At 32.1% G+C, this 13687-nt stretch overlaps 1 protein-coding gene across 4 annotated transcripts in view; it reads left to right on the top strand.

The window, feature by feature from the left end:
* TSC22D2 (TSC22 domain family member 2) overlaps positions 1 to 13687 on the top strand; it is a 47940-nt gene that overhangs the window by 20259 nt on the left and 13994 nt on the right. For 2 of the 4 annotated variants that reach the window (XR_005083219.2, XR_005083220.2), the window contains one exon: positions 3876 to 4034. The exons of the other annotated variants lie outside the window; for them this stretch is intronic. The gene's annotated coding sequence lies outside the window, so the exon portion shown is untranslated. The remainder of the gene's footprint in view (positions 1 to 3875; positions 4035 to 13687) is intronic. 4 annotated transcript variants of the gene reach the window in all.

Here is a 13687-nt window from a genome sequence, read left to right as displayed (position 1 = left end):
TAAATCTGCTAATAGTTTGGCAGCCTTTTGAGAAGAAAGAAATATTAAGTGAAATTAATTTTCATTTTAATATTCAAGTTGATAGTAGATGAGAGAAATGACTACAGGCTAGCTGACATTATTTTTATGTATGCGGAAGCACATATTAATATTCCGAATCACTTAAGTCAGGAAATGTATTCAATTAGTGATATATAGAGAGCATTTAAATGGGTTTAGGTATCAGTTTACTACTTCTAAAATATCTTTCATATTTGACAGGAATAAATTTAAATGTAATAGTTTAGAATGGATATTCACTGATAAATATCCTTAAGAAATAGGATTTTTGTACCACTTTGTTTTTTAATTAAGTTTGAAGATTGTTACAAATACATAAAGTTAGAACATGCTCATTGTATGTTTTTTGTTGTTGTTGCTGGGTTATTTTTAGTTTTTAATTGTGATATTTAGCCCAGAAATAGTGGTGTATATAACCTGTGTCCTGGAATCCAAAAATATATCTTTCTACATATCTACTTGGTAATTTCAAAATAAGTAAGGTAGTCTCTCCCAAGACCTACACACTATTAGAAGGGGAACAAGGATGGAAAAAAGTTGGTCTCACTAATCCCATTTCTTCTGTTCACAGTGACTATTAACCGTTGAGCTTCAGAAAATTTCTGTGTTTATTTGCAATAGCTATTTCTGTTTTAGCTACTGCTAACTTTTCCAGAAAAATGTTAATTATATGTCTGGAATTATAACATTTTTTTAAAGAAATGAGATATCAATTCTTAAAAGAATATGTGATAGTATTTTAAATTTTATGAAATTATATTTTTTCTTTGTGTTAGCTATTAATGAAAGCTCAGAGTCAAATATTCAGCTTTCTGTTAACAAAGCCTGCAGATCCTTATTGCATATATTTGAGTGATATATAATTGGCATGCACTTACCTTGTTTTTCCATTTGTATCTTTTCCCAATCCCAGTTTCAATTTCCGTATCTCTATAAACTGTTTCTACTTTTGAAAGAATAAGGAGTATAAGTTACTAGTGAATAAACATGATATATTAAAAATATTAATAACCTATTTTATTAGAACTATTTTTCAAAGCTATATTAATGAAATTCTTTAAGCTGTACATTTTACATTATCTTCCAATAGGTGCATTTGGTATAATGCATAACATGCTAAACAACTTTTTTTAAAATTTAGTATCTTAGCTCAACCACAAATATATGAGGTTTCCTGTAATTGTGTATGTCTTTTTATATGTGAATTTCTTGGAACACATTCTTTCCAGCGTTCTATTAGGTAGGTTTGGACTAATTTTTTTCCATAAGTTTATCTTTGCTATTTCTAGCATTATTTCCTCAATACATAATGTGTGGAAAGACTATTGTATAATATTGGAGACATACAAGGTTGCTCCATTTTCCCCTTTCTCTATTCAAAAATAAGCATTTATCTTAAAAGAAGCAAACACTGATTTATCATATGTAGGTTTTCTCAAAACAGTGCAGTGAAATTTTTAAAGAATGTGGCTTACACTTGAAATTTTGTATCAAATGAAGTTAAGCATATTTGTTCAAATAAAAAGTTCCTTCAGGACCACTTTTAGGTTTGTCTGATTTCATGTATCGGTTTCCAAATAATGACTTGGAAATTACAAATCATTCACCATTTTGCCCCCCTGTTCTTTTGTTCTATTAATGTGAATTTGCCATAAAACTGGCTAAATAATGGTAAACTTAAGCCTACTTCTTCCCGGACTGTACTATAAGAACTTTTAGTAGCATGTTTCTACTTAAATGGGATTTTTTTCTTCTTCACGAATTAAAAAAGGATGAAGTGATAACTATTAGAAATAATCAGGATTTGTTTTTTATTGCAATCTTACCACAGATTCAAGATTATAATTGATATATTAGAACAGATTTCCAAGTAAATACTCATTTTTTAGGATACTTCTAATTTCAAATTTTTAAGCATATCTAATTCATCTCAATTTATCCACAAGCACTTCAATTATCTGATTTTATTTCAGATTTTTAGTAAGGATTTTTCGCATGTTGGAATTCAGTGATTGTAGTTGATTGTAGTCATCAGGTGTGACCCCTGAACTTGATATCAACTAATTTTGAAAATGCATACTTAGGAAAATTTTGATATAGAAGTTTTATATATTTTTAAATGTATATAGCTCTTAAGCCCAAAATTTATTATAGATTTGTGTAATGCACACACATTTAAATTTTTTTTTCTGTAAGCTTCAAAGTGAAGTGACTAAATTTGCTTTTTATGGCTGGTTTAAATTATGTTTTCCAAAGGCTTTCCAGGCATTTATTATTATAACAGCGCTTACTGTAACAGGCCTTTTAACAAAGTGTCGGGTAGTCTACCCTTTAAAAGACCAGTTCATCCAAGTCATACAGGCAAGCAAATTACCAGCATACATATATTTCAAGGAGCATTTGCTTTGCTTAATATGGCTGGGTTTTGTATCTTCTCACAAGACTTGTTCCACAGAAGAGTAAATTGTCAAAGTAACATTTTAAAAAATATGGTAGTATTTTTGGTCAGTAGGAAACAAGAGTTGCATTAAAATTTTCAAAAACCATTTAGCTAATATGTTGATGAAATGACCACAATTTTAAATTATTATTTATCCTCATAAATATGGATTTTTGCCTTCACCAGGTGATTACATTATAAGGCTGTGCTTTGACAAATGACAGTAAAGTTGTATATTTTTATTGAAGTCAAATGTGTTGTGAGATTACATTTGGAAAGGTACTTGTAAAATTGGAAAAGCCCTAATAGTTCTTTAGATTGTATGAGAGACTTTTAAATGACCATATGTAATAATACTTTTTAAAAATCCAGTAAAAGTTAAAACTGTGACAGCATAACTCCAAAGCCTACATTTGGGTCAAGTGTCTCTGGAGATGGCTGTAGAGTTTCCTTCACAATGCTGTCTTTGAGTCTTCTATAGCTTCGCACATATTGATATTCCTTAACAATGGCCTCCTTCTTCCCTCTCCCCCTTGGTCAGTTACGTCATTGGGGGGTGGTAATTTAAGCAAAAATATGCCCATAAATATGTGGGTTGCCTTTCCTATGTATTTACTAGCAACTGAAAATATAAATGAGCATTCTTATCAGACAGAAAATGTTAATAATTATCCTTAAGCAATTAAAATAGATACCCAATTAAAAGCTTTTTTGTGAAAATTTAATACACTTAAGGTTGTGTTCTTAGTGAAGTAATTATTACCATTATTAAATCTTCCTATTTCCAATTTTCTTAGGTTCACACAGATGAACAGTGGGACCACTTCTGAGTAGGGAACACTGTTATTATGGCTATTACATAAATCACATGAAATACCATTTTATTCTTTCCATCCTGTTGTCTAATTTTAAAATTGGGCATGGTAGAGACTGACTAGGATTTAGATATAAAAATTGCTGTCTTGAGCATATAAATGATCAGTATAGATTAGTACTGATCCAGCCACCTGTACTATAAATCTAGAAATCATAGATGAATGTAGACCAAATAGAATTCCAGTGCCATTCTACAGGACTACAAAACTGTTGATAGCAACTTAATGGTGGTAAATCATTATTTCTGGATCATGATCTTAAATCTATAATTGATTCCATTTCTATTGACTCTTTACTAACAAATATTCCTGATGGCCTGAAAGTCCATGTTGAAATTTAAAGTTTGAAGTATCCAGATCAAATATGAAATTATTTTATATTAAAAGTACTTAAGTACAAAATATCAGTTGTGTAATCATGGTAAAACATAAAATTTTGCTATGAAAGATTTTTAAAGGCTATTTCATTAAAACACTTATTTACTTAAACTCTTTGCTAGAATTTTTTTTAGAATTCAGCATCGGAGGAGGAATGTGACATAATAATGATCGAAAGCCGAAAGTTTAAAAGTTGTGATGCCCTCACATGGTTGGAGGGTTATTCTAGCTTCTAAGGACTGAATGTTGTCCACAAGAGTGTCTCATCAGGTCATAAATTGGTAAGACTTAATGGATTAGATTTTATGTATTATACCTGATGTTATTGTATTGAGATGACTATTTATGAACAAAATGAGCACATTGTATAACTAAAAGTATAGTATTAAATATAAGTTAAAACTTGGAATTTTAAATACTTGATGTAATCCTTTCAAAGTCTCATGAAGCTGGAGGCCATGTTTTTGCAGTGGTTTTTAATAATCAGTTTTTTAAATAAAGTGACATCCTGTATTATAGTAAGATTATTTAAATATTGATACTGCATCAGCTGTAGATGCTTACAATATAGGTAAGAATCCCCAAACACTTTCTAGTTATTATTGCAGGAGATATTTGAGAAATAATACATTAATCTTTTTTTTAAAAAACCTCACATTTATTTTCTTCATAAACTAGAGTTTACATTAATTGTGTTGCCTTTGGGATTTTAGTTTTCTTAATAAAAGGCATCTTTCATCTTAATGTCTCTAAAAAATCAAGCCAAGAAAATTTTTTTTAGTTTATGTTGAGAACACCTAAGATGCCAATAGCAAGTAAAAATATGTTAGTGTTCAATATACATGTTTTGTATGCCCTGAAAATTAAAACATTCTCTTTCAAAAATATATTCAGCTTAGAAAACAAATTTTTAACCTGCTTTGTGTGCCTGCTTACTATGCTTTGTTTTCACACAGATATATTTTGTACAGGGATTCTTGGAATAATATATTTTAGATTAGAATGTGATATTAATCTGCAATCTGAAGATAATCATATTTTGCAGATGAAGAAAAATACTTGGGTTAAGTTACATGCCCAAAACCATAGATGTGTAGAATTAACATTTTTGTTAAAGTATGGTGCACAAATCCTGCAAGCCTGTTAAACGTTACATAAAATTATCTAAACAGGCTACTGTATCAATTTTTTACTTCATTCTTAACCAGAGATAGGTTATGCTCTCCCTTACACACATTAACACACACATACTCCCTCACACCCATCCTTATTTTTTTTTAACAATGTTCTAAATTGTTTGTGATATGGTAGTCCATGACTTCATATTAATCATATTCTGTAAACTTGGATTTCTTAAACCAGTAATTACAGTCACTGTTAGTCTGGAAGGAAATGTAACAACAGTTGTCCTATACTTCATATACTTGCTTTCCTTTTTTTTTTTACTTTCCATAATAAATTACATGACTTTGGTATTTAGGAAAATAATTTTTAGTTTTTAGTGTAGGATATTCATATTTAGTAGTCAGTAGATGAATTTCAGGGTATTACGAGCCCTATGGAATTTTGGGTTGAATATTATGTAAGTTCAGTTTTCAGTGAAAGGCTCAGAGCATTTGTCAGATTTGTCAAAAACAGTGGAGTAACGTTGCTGTTGCATGTTTGTATCTAAGGGACAAGCCTTGATTGATACATACCTAAGTGTGTAACTAATGAAAGTAATGTTTAATGAATACACTGATTATAATTCTTACTGATAATTATACAAGGCTAGTTTTATTATGAGTGGCCATTAGATTGGTGGAACAAATAGAGCCTACCTGCTTTTAATAGTTTATGAATTTCATACTGTCAATCTCTGTGCCCAGGTGTTGATTTGATTTCTCCACAGAGTAGTTGTGTTTTTTGATACTGGCTGGTTACTTCATGTCAGATACAGCTCAGTATTTTTGATATGTTTTTAAATTTTCACAACAGTCATGTTATATAGATACTATCAATATCCTCAATTTACAGAGAAGGAAACTGTGAGATTTATAGAGATTCCATAACTTGCTCAGGTCACAGTAGCTATGATTCAAATCTAGCTTTCTAACTGGAATTTGGGCTCTCAATTGGTATGGCAGTATGCAGAGTAGCCCTGGAAAACTTGAAGGATAAGGGAGAATTTATATTGTATGTTGATGTGAACACAAAAATTTGATTTCCTTTGAACTTAAGTAGTGATGGCTCATCCTCTATTTTAACACCAGATTTTAAAGCACTTGCCAAAAAATAAATTTGATGTTATTATCTAAAATTAAGCATTTATTGCATTAGAAAATAACTTATTCAAATTTAATGCTTATTATAAACTCATTTATTATATGTATGTATGATAAAAGTTTTATTGCTTACTAGAATAGTATTGTAGTATTAACCATTAAGGAACTCACCACTTAATATTTAGGGTTTATAAATAGCAAACACCATGAAGGGGTTTAAAAAGCTACTTTGAGCTGCAAATGTTTCTTGGTAAGGGGATGGACCCCATGTAAAATCCTCTGCTGAGTGCTACGTCAGTTTCCCATTTGTCCTTAGTTGTTAATAATTCTATTAAAATCCTCTTAATGTCTCCTTTTAAAATAGTTATGTGGCAAAATTTATTTTTGAATACATGGAATTTTTAATTGAGAACCTACTTTGTGTGAATTCTTTTGGTCTGTTTAATTTTATTCTCAAATGATCTCCAACCTAATAACCATTTTCCAATATTATGAGTTTATAATAAAGTTTCTTTGTCTAAATATGGCTTAAGATGAAATACACAATAATACTGCTTTAAAAAAAACCAAGTGAAACCGTAGAATCGTTTATTCTGTAGTTAAATTGAAATTGTCTACAGATCAAGTATAAACGTAATTTCTTTAGGACCATCATTAAAAATGTACAGACAGCCCTGGCTAGTGTGGCTTAGTGGATTGAGTGCCAACCTGTAAAATGAAAGTTTGCCAGGTCAATTCCCAGTCAGGGCACATGTCTGGGTTGCAGGCTAAGCCCCTGGTTATAGGCATGCAAGAGGCAACCCACTGATCAGTGTATCTCACATATATTTCTCTCCCTCTCTTTCTCCCTTCCTGTCTCTCTAAAAATAAATAAAATCTTTAAAAAATGTACAGAGAACTTAATAGGTCATCAGAATATGAGGATCCTATCTTAAAAGTCTTTTAGATAATATATTTGCACATGAGCTTCTTTAGTAGTAATATATTTGCCTCTTCAATTAATCCAAGTTTTTAACAGTATTACTGTCTCAGTGTTCACATATTCCTTTCCTGACCTTGGTTACATTTGCATGGATAGTAATAGTTGCAATGTGGTTAAGTAGCTTTTGAGTAGTTTTTAGTGTTCTGAATATTTGTACAAGGCTAATACTCATAGGTTTTGAGTTTTTTACTGATATTTAGACATCTGTGAAACTGTCCCTTCCAGTTTTCCTTCTGCCTCTCTGGTTATTTCTTCTCGGGACCATTGGTTGGCTTTTCCTTTCTCTTTGTCCTTTTAAATATTATTGGTGTCCTCAGGATGCTGTCTAGACCCACTTTTCACATTCTTCATCATGCTAAGGCATGTAGATGATGTTGGGCATCACCTATATATTAAAGTATGCTTTAGGCACCCAAAGTTGTTACCTAGGCATCTCTCCTTTTCATTCAAATTTCCCTGTTATCTCATAGCCAGTTAACCACATAGTACTGCCATGTTTGTCTCCTGAGTATTTCTTCAGCCTTTCCACCTCTCTCACCCCATTCAGGACACAATCCTTTCTTATGTGAACCTTCTAACTAGTCATCATTATTTGAGTTTTCTAACATGGTTAACTGTACCTACTGTTATTTTTACTTGGAAAATTTTTATGTGTGTTCCTTTCATTTCTACTCATCTGTGGCACTTGCTCTACTAAACATTCTTTCCTGATCCTGTTTCTTGATTATGTGTCCCCAAAATACTCTGTAAAATCTTGCCCTGACTTAGCATTTCTTACACCTCTAATTTGTAAACTTGAATACTGGGTTTATGTTTATTTGTTACAGTAACCCTATAATCAGGAACATCTGATAAATGTTTAAGTACATTAAAATCCCTCTGCAATGTGGAATCTCAAAATTTGGTATCTGTAAAGAATGTTAGAAATTACTATATACAGTTAGAATTAAGAGTCAGGTGTAAGAGTGTTCTTTATGTATTGTGTGATATTTAGATTTTAATCACTAAACCTTACTAATACAAATTATTTAATTAATGTATTGGGTGTTTACCTTGTGTCAGACAGTAAGTTAATGCATTATCTCACCGAATCCCAGTATCTGGTCCTGTTATTATCCTTTGGAGAGGCAAAGTAACTTGCCGAAGTCATATTGTAAAAGTCATGAAATTGGGCTTCAAACCTGGGTATTACTCCAGAGCCAAAGCCCTTACTCAGTACCATCTCTGAATTTATCTTCTGAGTCTACAGTTATAAATCTGAGTTGGGAAGAAATTTAGTGGGCATTTATTCCAGCCACTTTTCTCATATTTGAATCATGTCTACAACACACCTTCTAAGTTGTCATTTAACCTTTGAACACTTCCACTGATCTGGTCTTTCTTTTTCCATTTTATGTTCCAAACCTTCTATAAACCCTTTCTGTAAAAAGAGAACCTGAAATGTGGAGCAGAAAAACCAGATGACTGCCATTACTGAAAGAATTTAGCTAAAGGGATTAGGTTCATATGAAAATACAAGCTATGCTACAAATTCTGTGGAAACGTTGAGCTGAGAATATTCTTAAATTAGTTCTTTGATTTCATAGCTGCTGTAATCAAAAGTATGTGTTTTTGTTCATGGCCATAAGTTATTGGTGTTAGTACACACACCATTCTAAAGTTCTATGGGGTTTTTTTTTCCAAAAATGGATAAGGAGACATTGTTTAATAAAAATGGGTAAATAGACATTGTTTAATCTATTAGAGATTACAAGGATGTTTTCCACTTTATAATTATCAATTCTAGTGGTGATACAAAGATTTCATGGGACTTCTTTAGATGTGCTTTGATCCACTAGTGGAAAAAGAGTGAGGCATATTTAAAGTCATGGCAGTTTGAATTGTCTTCTGTATCTGACCTAAACAAACCAGCAGCTTTTGGCCACCTCTTTCCATCAGGATAGCTATTGATTTCTTTTATTTCTTTTGACTCAGCTCTAATTGTCTATAGAGTATGATATTGGTCAATTAGGGGAATCCACAGGTGGATATTTATGAGGTATGAGTATATATTTAAGCCTTTCACTGGGCTTACAAAATGATTTCTCCCTAAATCCATGATTCTAATGTAAAAAGATCTTTGTTAAGGTTTTTATCTAAAAGATCATTAAGAGGTTTTCAGGTCCACTTTATTTTCCATAGTCTTCAATGACTTTGTCATTGCCACAGTCAGTATATGGAACTGCTGAGTTTCACTGGCCTAATTTCGTCAAAAGTAACCTGAAAACCTGTAGAGTTTTTAGCTTTTCTATTCCTCAAACCTAAACAGCTTTTCTCCTTGCTTCAGTTACCTGTGATATGTAGAAACTACTACACTGTCTTCTTCCTCAGCAACAACCAGACATAAGGAGCATCACAAAAAGGTTTTTACTACCTCTGCATTTCAGCTGCCTTTGTCAGGGAGGAAAAAACTAAAAAGATCTGCCTGTTTTTTACTATAGTTCAGTGATACCCTACTCTAATTAGTTTCTAATAATTGAGAGAGCTGGTTAATTTCCTGGTTCTTCTTACTGGCATAATAAGCCTAACGTAAGGTTATACTGAATGAACTTAGAAATGTAATTATGTAATATATTAAATACTATAAGTTTTATTCCATCTTTGTCTTCAGCTAAATGTTTAATGTCAGTTCTATATCTGATTTTAGTGTACTTAATAAGGGTTGTAATAAATAGACCCTTGAGATGGACACAGTTCCTACCTTATGGTTTAATTCAAGGAGAAGAATATTCAATAATGGCAACAAAAACAAAATTATCTGTGGAAGAATCAAAGAAGTGAGGCCTATTGGCAAGAAAGGAAGAGAGCAAAGAGAACGTAGGTGAAGCATCCCATTTCAGATGACGGTCTTAACTCTAGAATCTAAATTAAATTAACAGATTCTCAGGTTATAAGTCTAGAATTTATCATAAAATATTTTACACATATTGATATGTGCAAACTATTGTAAAATTCTGTTATTTACTATATCTATATTATAGAATTGTTATTGCCTAGAATTCAAGAACATGGATCTATATTGAAATGAGAAAAAGTTGTTAGCCATTAAAAAAACTTTGTCACTGAAAATGTACTCATTTGAGTATAGTTCTGCTTGACTGAAAAAAACCTTAAAACCCTTTAGATTTTATGGTAGTGCTCCTTTATACTTTTCTTTGTTGTCCTGTACCAGAATCCCTTTTTGAATTAGGTAATTCCAAAGCAGTGATATTTAACTAAAGTAATATGTGGTTTAGAAGCAAAAAAAACACTATCCCACTCTTTTGATTTGTGTTTAGTAATATTTATTGTTGAAATTTTATATAACACTAAAGGAGGCCATGGGGTATTTTTATTTTTAATTAAAATTTTATATTTAAATAATTCAGTTATATCTCTGGCCTTCGGAAAAAATTTTCACAGGAAGTTAAGATTATTTTTATTATATACAATGAAACATTGAGATCCTACAAGAGAATCAGTAAGAACTTGATTAAAGTTCAGTCCACAGGAATTCTGTACTAATACATAACATAAGTTTAAATCTCAAGTCAAGTAACTTTTATAAGCAATATTTTGTGACTGCAATAAATCTTTAACATGTCACTAATTGGCTACAAAGAAATCAAGTAAATTTAAGGCATAACTAGAATTATTTCATTTTGGGGGTGAGATATACATGCAAAGGCTGTTTTAAAAACTAATTATAATTGATTTTTATTTGTACCTTACTGCTTCATTTGTAATTTAAGATATACCATGACCCCATTTTACAAATGAGGAAACCGGCATCAGTATGTTAACTTGCTAGGATCAACCCACTTGTAAGTAGTGGAGTTGGGTTCTAAAACCAATTTCTATTATGCTAAACCCTGTGCTCTTAAACCACTTTATTATTCCTTGAGAAGTAAGCCTTTTGCTTAGGCAGACTCTTACCACCAGAATGAGGTAGAGAGTAGAAGTTAAGCCAAGTGGTAGTAAACTGATAACCTAGAAAATTATGCAGGGCATATATTTCTAGTACTTTCTTTATATTTATTGAAGATGAGCAGTATAATTCTGTGCTCAAACCCAAGCCAGTCTAAATCTTTAAAACATCCCAAACGCAGAAACATTCATTGATTTATTAAAGTAAAGTAGACCAGATTTTTTTCCGATAAAAATACTCTTAATTTTATTAAAGGGTAACGGCCATGCTTGGTCCTGTCCCTGTGATCTAAAGTTGAACAAAGCAACTCTCTCTTTAAAAACCTCATGGTACTGTTATTTTTAATCCTCTGGGTTTATCCTTGTTTTGAAACAGTTCCTTGATAACCTCTTTTTATTTATTACTCTCCCTAAACTTTGGGGACAAATTAGAAAGGGATATAAGATAGTGAAGAAAGATTAGTTAACAAATTAAAAACAAGAACTGAGTTTTAGATAATCCTACTGGCTAGCCTAATATAATTTTACCTCGTCCAGTATGTTGCCCATAGGATTATGCTTTTTCTATAAAGTATTTTCAGTAACATTTCTCTACCCTAAAAACATGGGCATAAATGAAAAGATTAGCTATGGAATGAGCAAAATTATCTATGTGCACTTCACTGGTATATGGCATTTGTTATTCCAGAGGATAGTCTCATTTTCACTCATTTGGTTAAGCTTCATTTTGAAATGGGATTGAGAGGATTTGTTCAAGAGTAGCTAGCTGTTTGGTTGAAAAAAGTGGACTGAGGAAAATGAGGCAAATATGAAGCTAGTCACGAAATAAATTATTAGGTTTCCCAAGAAGGGTAGTTTCTTCCTAAGCCCATCTTCCATTGGTCTTCTGTTTAAGCAAGTTCATCTCTCACAGTTTGAGCTGCTTACCACATTCTGACAATTCTCAAGTCTATACTTCTAGGCTAGAGATTACTCTTGAACTCTAGATACCTATTTCCAGCAACCTTCTTTCTATATTTTCAGCTCTGCATTTCAGTTGTCTCAAAATTCAATGGCAAGTAGAACTTATTATTATCATTGTACTTATCGTTTTCTCATTTTTATTCCGTTTCCTCTGCTACTTACTGTTCATTCCCAACAAAATCTAGTTTTCTTCCTATGACATGTTATCCATCTCCCCAACTCCTAGTTGCTCCAGTCATCCTTGACATTTTTTTTCATTATAGGTGAATCCCTTTCCTTTATCATCTTTCTGATCTCTCACAGATTTTTATGCTTCCGTTGTACAAAACGGTAACATTTTACCTTGCTTAATGCCCATGACCAAACATTTTACAGTGTTCTGCTATGTACCCCTTACCTCTGGCCTGCTTAGGTAACTTCTTTTCTATACCTGTCCTGAATGTATTATCTTTCCCTCTCCCCAACCTCTTCTTCCTACTTAGACAAAAATAAAATAAGAATTTTTGAAACTAATGCTGAAGGAAAAAAGCCCAATAAGAGCAACTTGCCTCAGGACACAGAAAATCTGAGGTGAGGCCAAACTGCAACATTTGTTTGCTATTTCCACATCTAGTGATCTTCCCACTGGTGGACACTGTCCAACTTTGTATTATTGCAGCCAGATTCGTTGAGTGTTGGGCATTGTGCATAGGAGACAGATTGGGATTTATCACTTTTTACAAAAGTATCATCTAGAAAGATAAATGTTACTGAGACTTGGCTATATGGGCAGTAAGAGGCAAAGTTTGTTCAGGATTTATAACCCGTTGCCTCCAAAGGAATTGGTGTTACCTAAATATATGAATTACATAATAGACAGCAAGAACATATGGTAAGTTTAGTTTCATACTGAAAATGAGGAATGAGATTAAATATTTTCTCAATTATTTGTTTTGAGTTTAGTGAAAATGATTACCCATATCCAAGGACCACTTGGAAAAATAATTTTGCTGTTAAGAATAGGAAGTAGTTTTGGTGGGAAGGAAGTGGTAACCCACTCATGTTATAGCTAGAGAAATTATAATTGTGATATATTTAGGAATTTCTCATGTTATAGCTAGAGAAATTACAATTGCGATATATTTAGGAATTTCTCATGTTATAGCTAGAGAATTTCTCATGTTATAGCTAGAGAAATTACAATTGTGATATATTTAGGAATTCAGATTTCAGAGTATACAATTTCTGAGTCCTGGCTTCTACAGCAAATGAATTCTTTAGTAGATGGTTGCCAGCCTTGTCATAGATTTTGTATACCACGCAGACCTTTGTCTAGTAAAAGATGCAACTGTTAAAACATAGCCTAAGCGGTTAGTGCCTTTAGAGTAGTATGGGGCGTGATTTGCTATATTACTGAAAAGGTTGGAGAAGCCTTTACAGAAAACATTTTACCTGAAAGCTGCAAAAACATGGTAGAATATCCATGGAAGTATTCAGATAGTAAGAAAGCACTGCAGAGTGCGAGTAAACCATGGAGGGTCTCAGGGAGTTTAGGATATCCAGTTTAAAAGTTGAGCTGACATTTGGAGCGAGGGAAAGAATATAATAGCATTAGAAATCAGTAAAATAATTTCTGATATTTTTTTACCCCTGTGGCCCATTTTTATGTCATTGCTGACGAATTCTGAATTACTTTTGCAAATGTTACATGGATTTATCTTGCATAAAAAAGTTTTTATACTGCTGACCAGGTGAAAATTTATTCAGTGCTTGTTGGTCTCTGAAATGAAACACAGATCTT

This window comes from Artibeus jamaicensis, unplaced genomic scaffold (genome assembly GCF_021234435.1).
Source record: "Artibeus jamaicensis isolate MK-2021 breed Jamaican fruit bat unplaced genomic scaffold, CSHL_Jam_final contig_466, whole genome shotgun sequence".
Classification (NCBI taxonomy): domain Eukaryota; kingdom Metazoa; phylum Chordata; class Mammalia; order Chiroptera; family Phyllostomidae; genus Artibeus; species Artibeus jamaicensis.
This window is presented reverse-complemented; position numbering and strand designations above follow the sequence as displayed.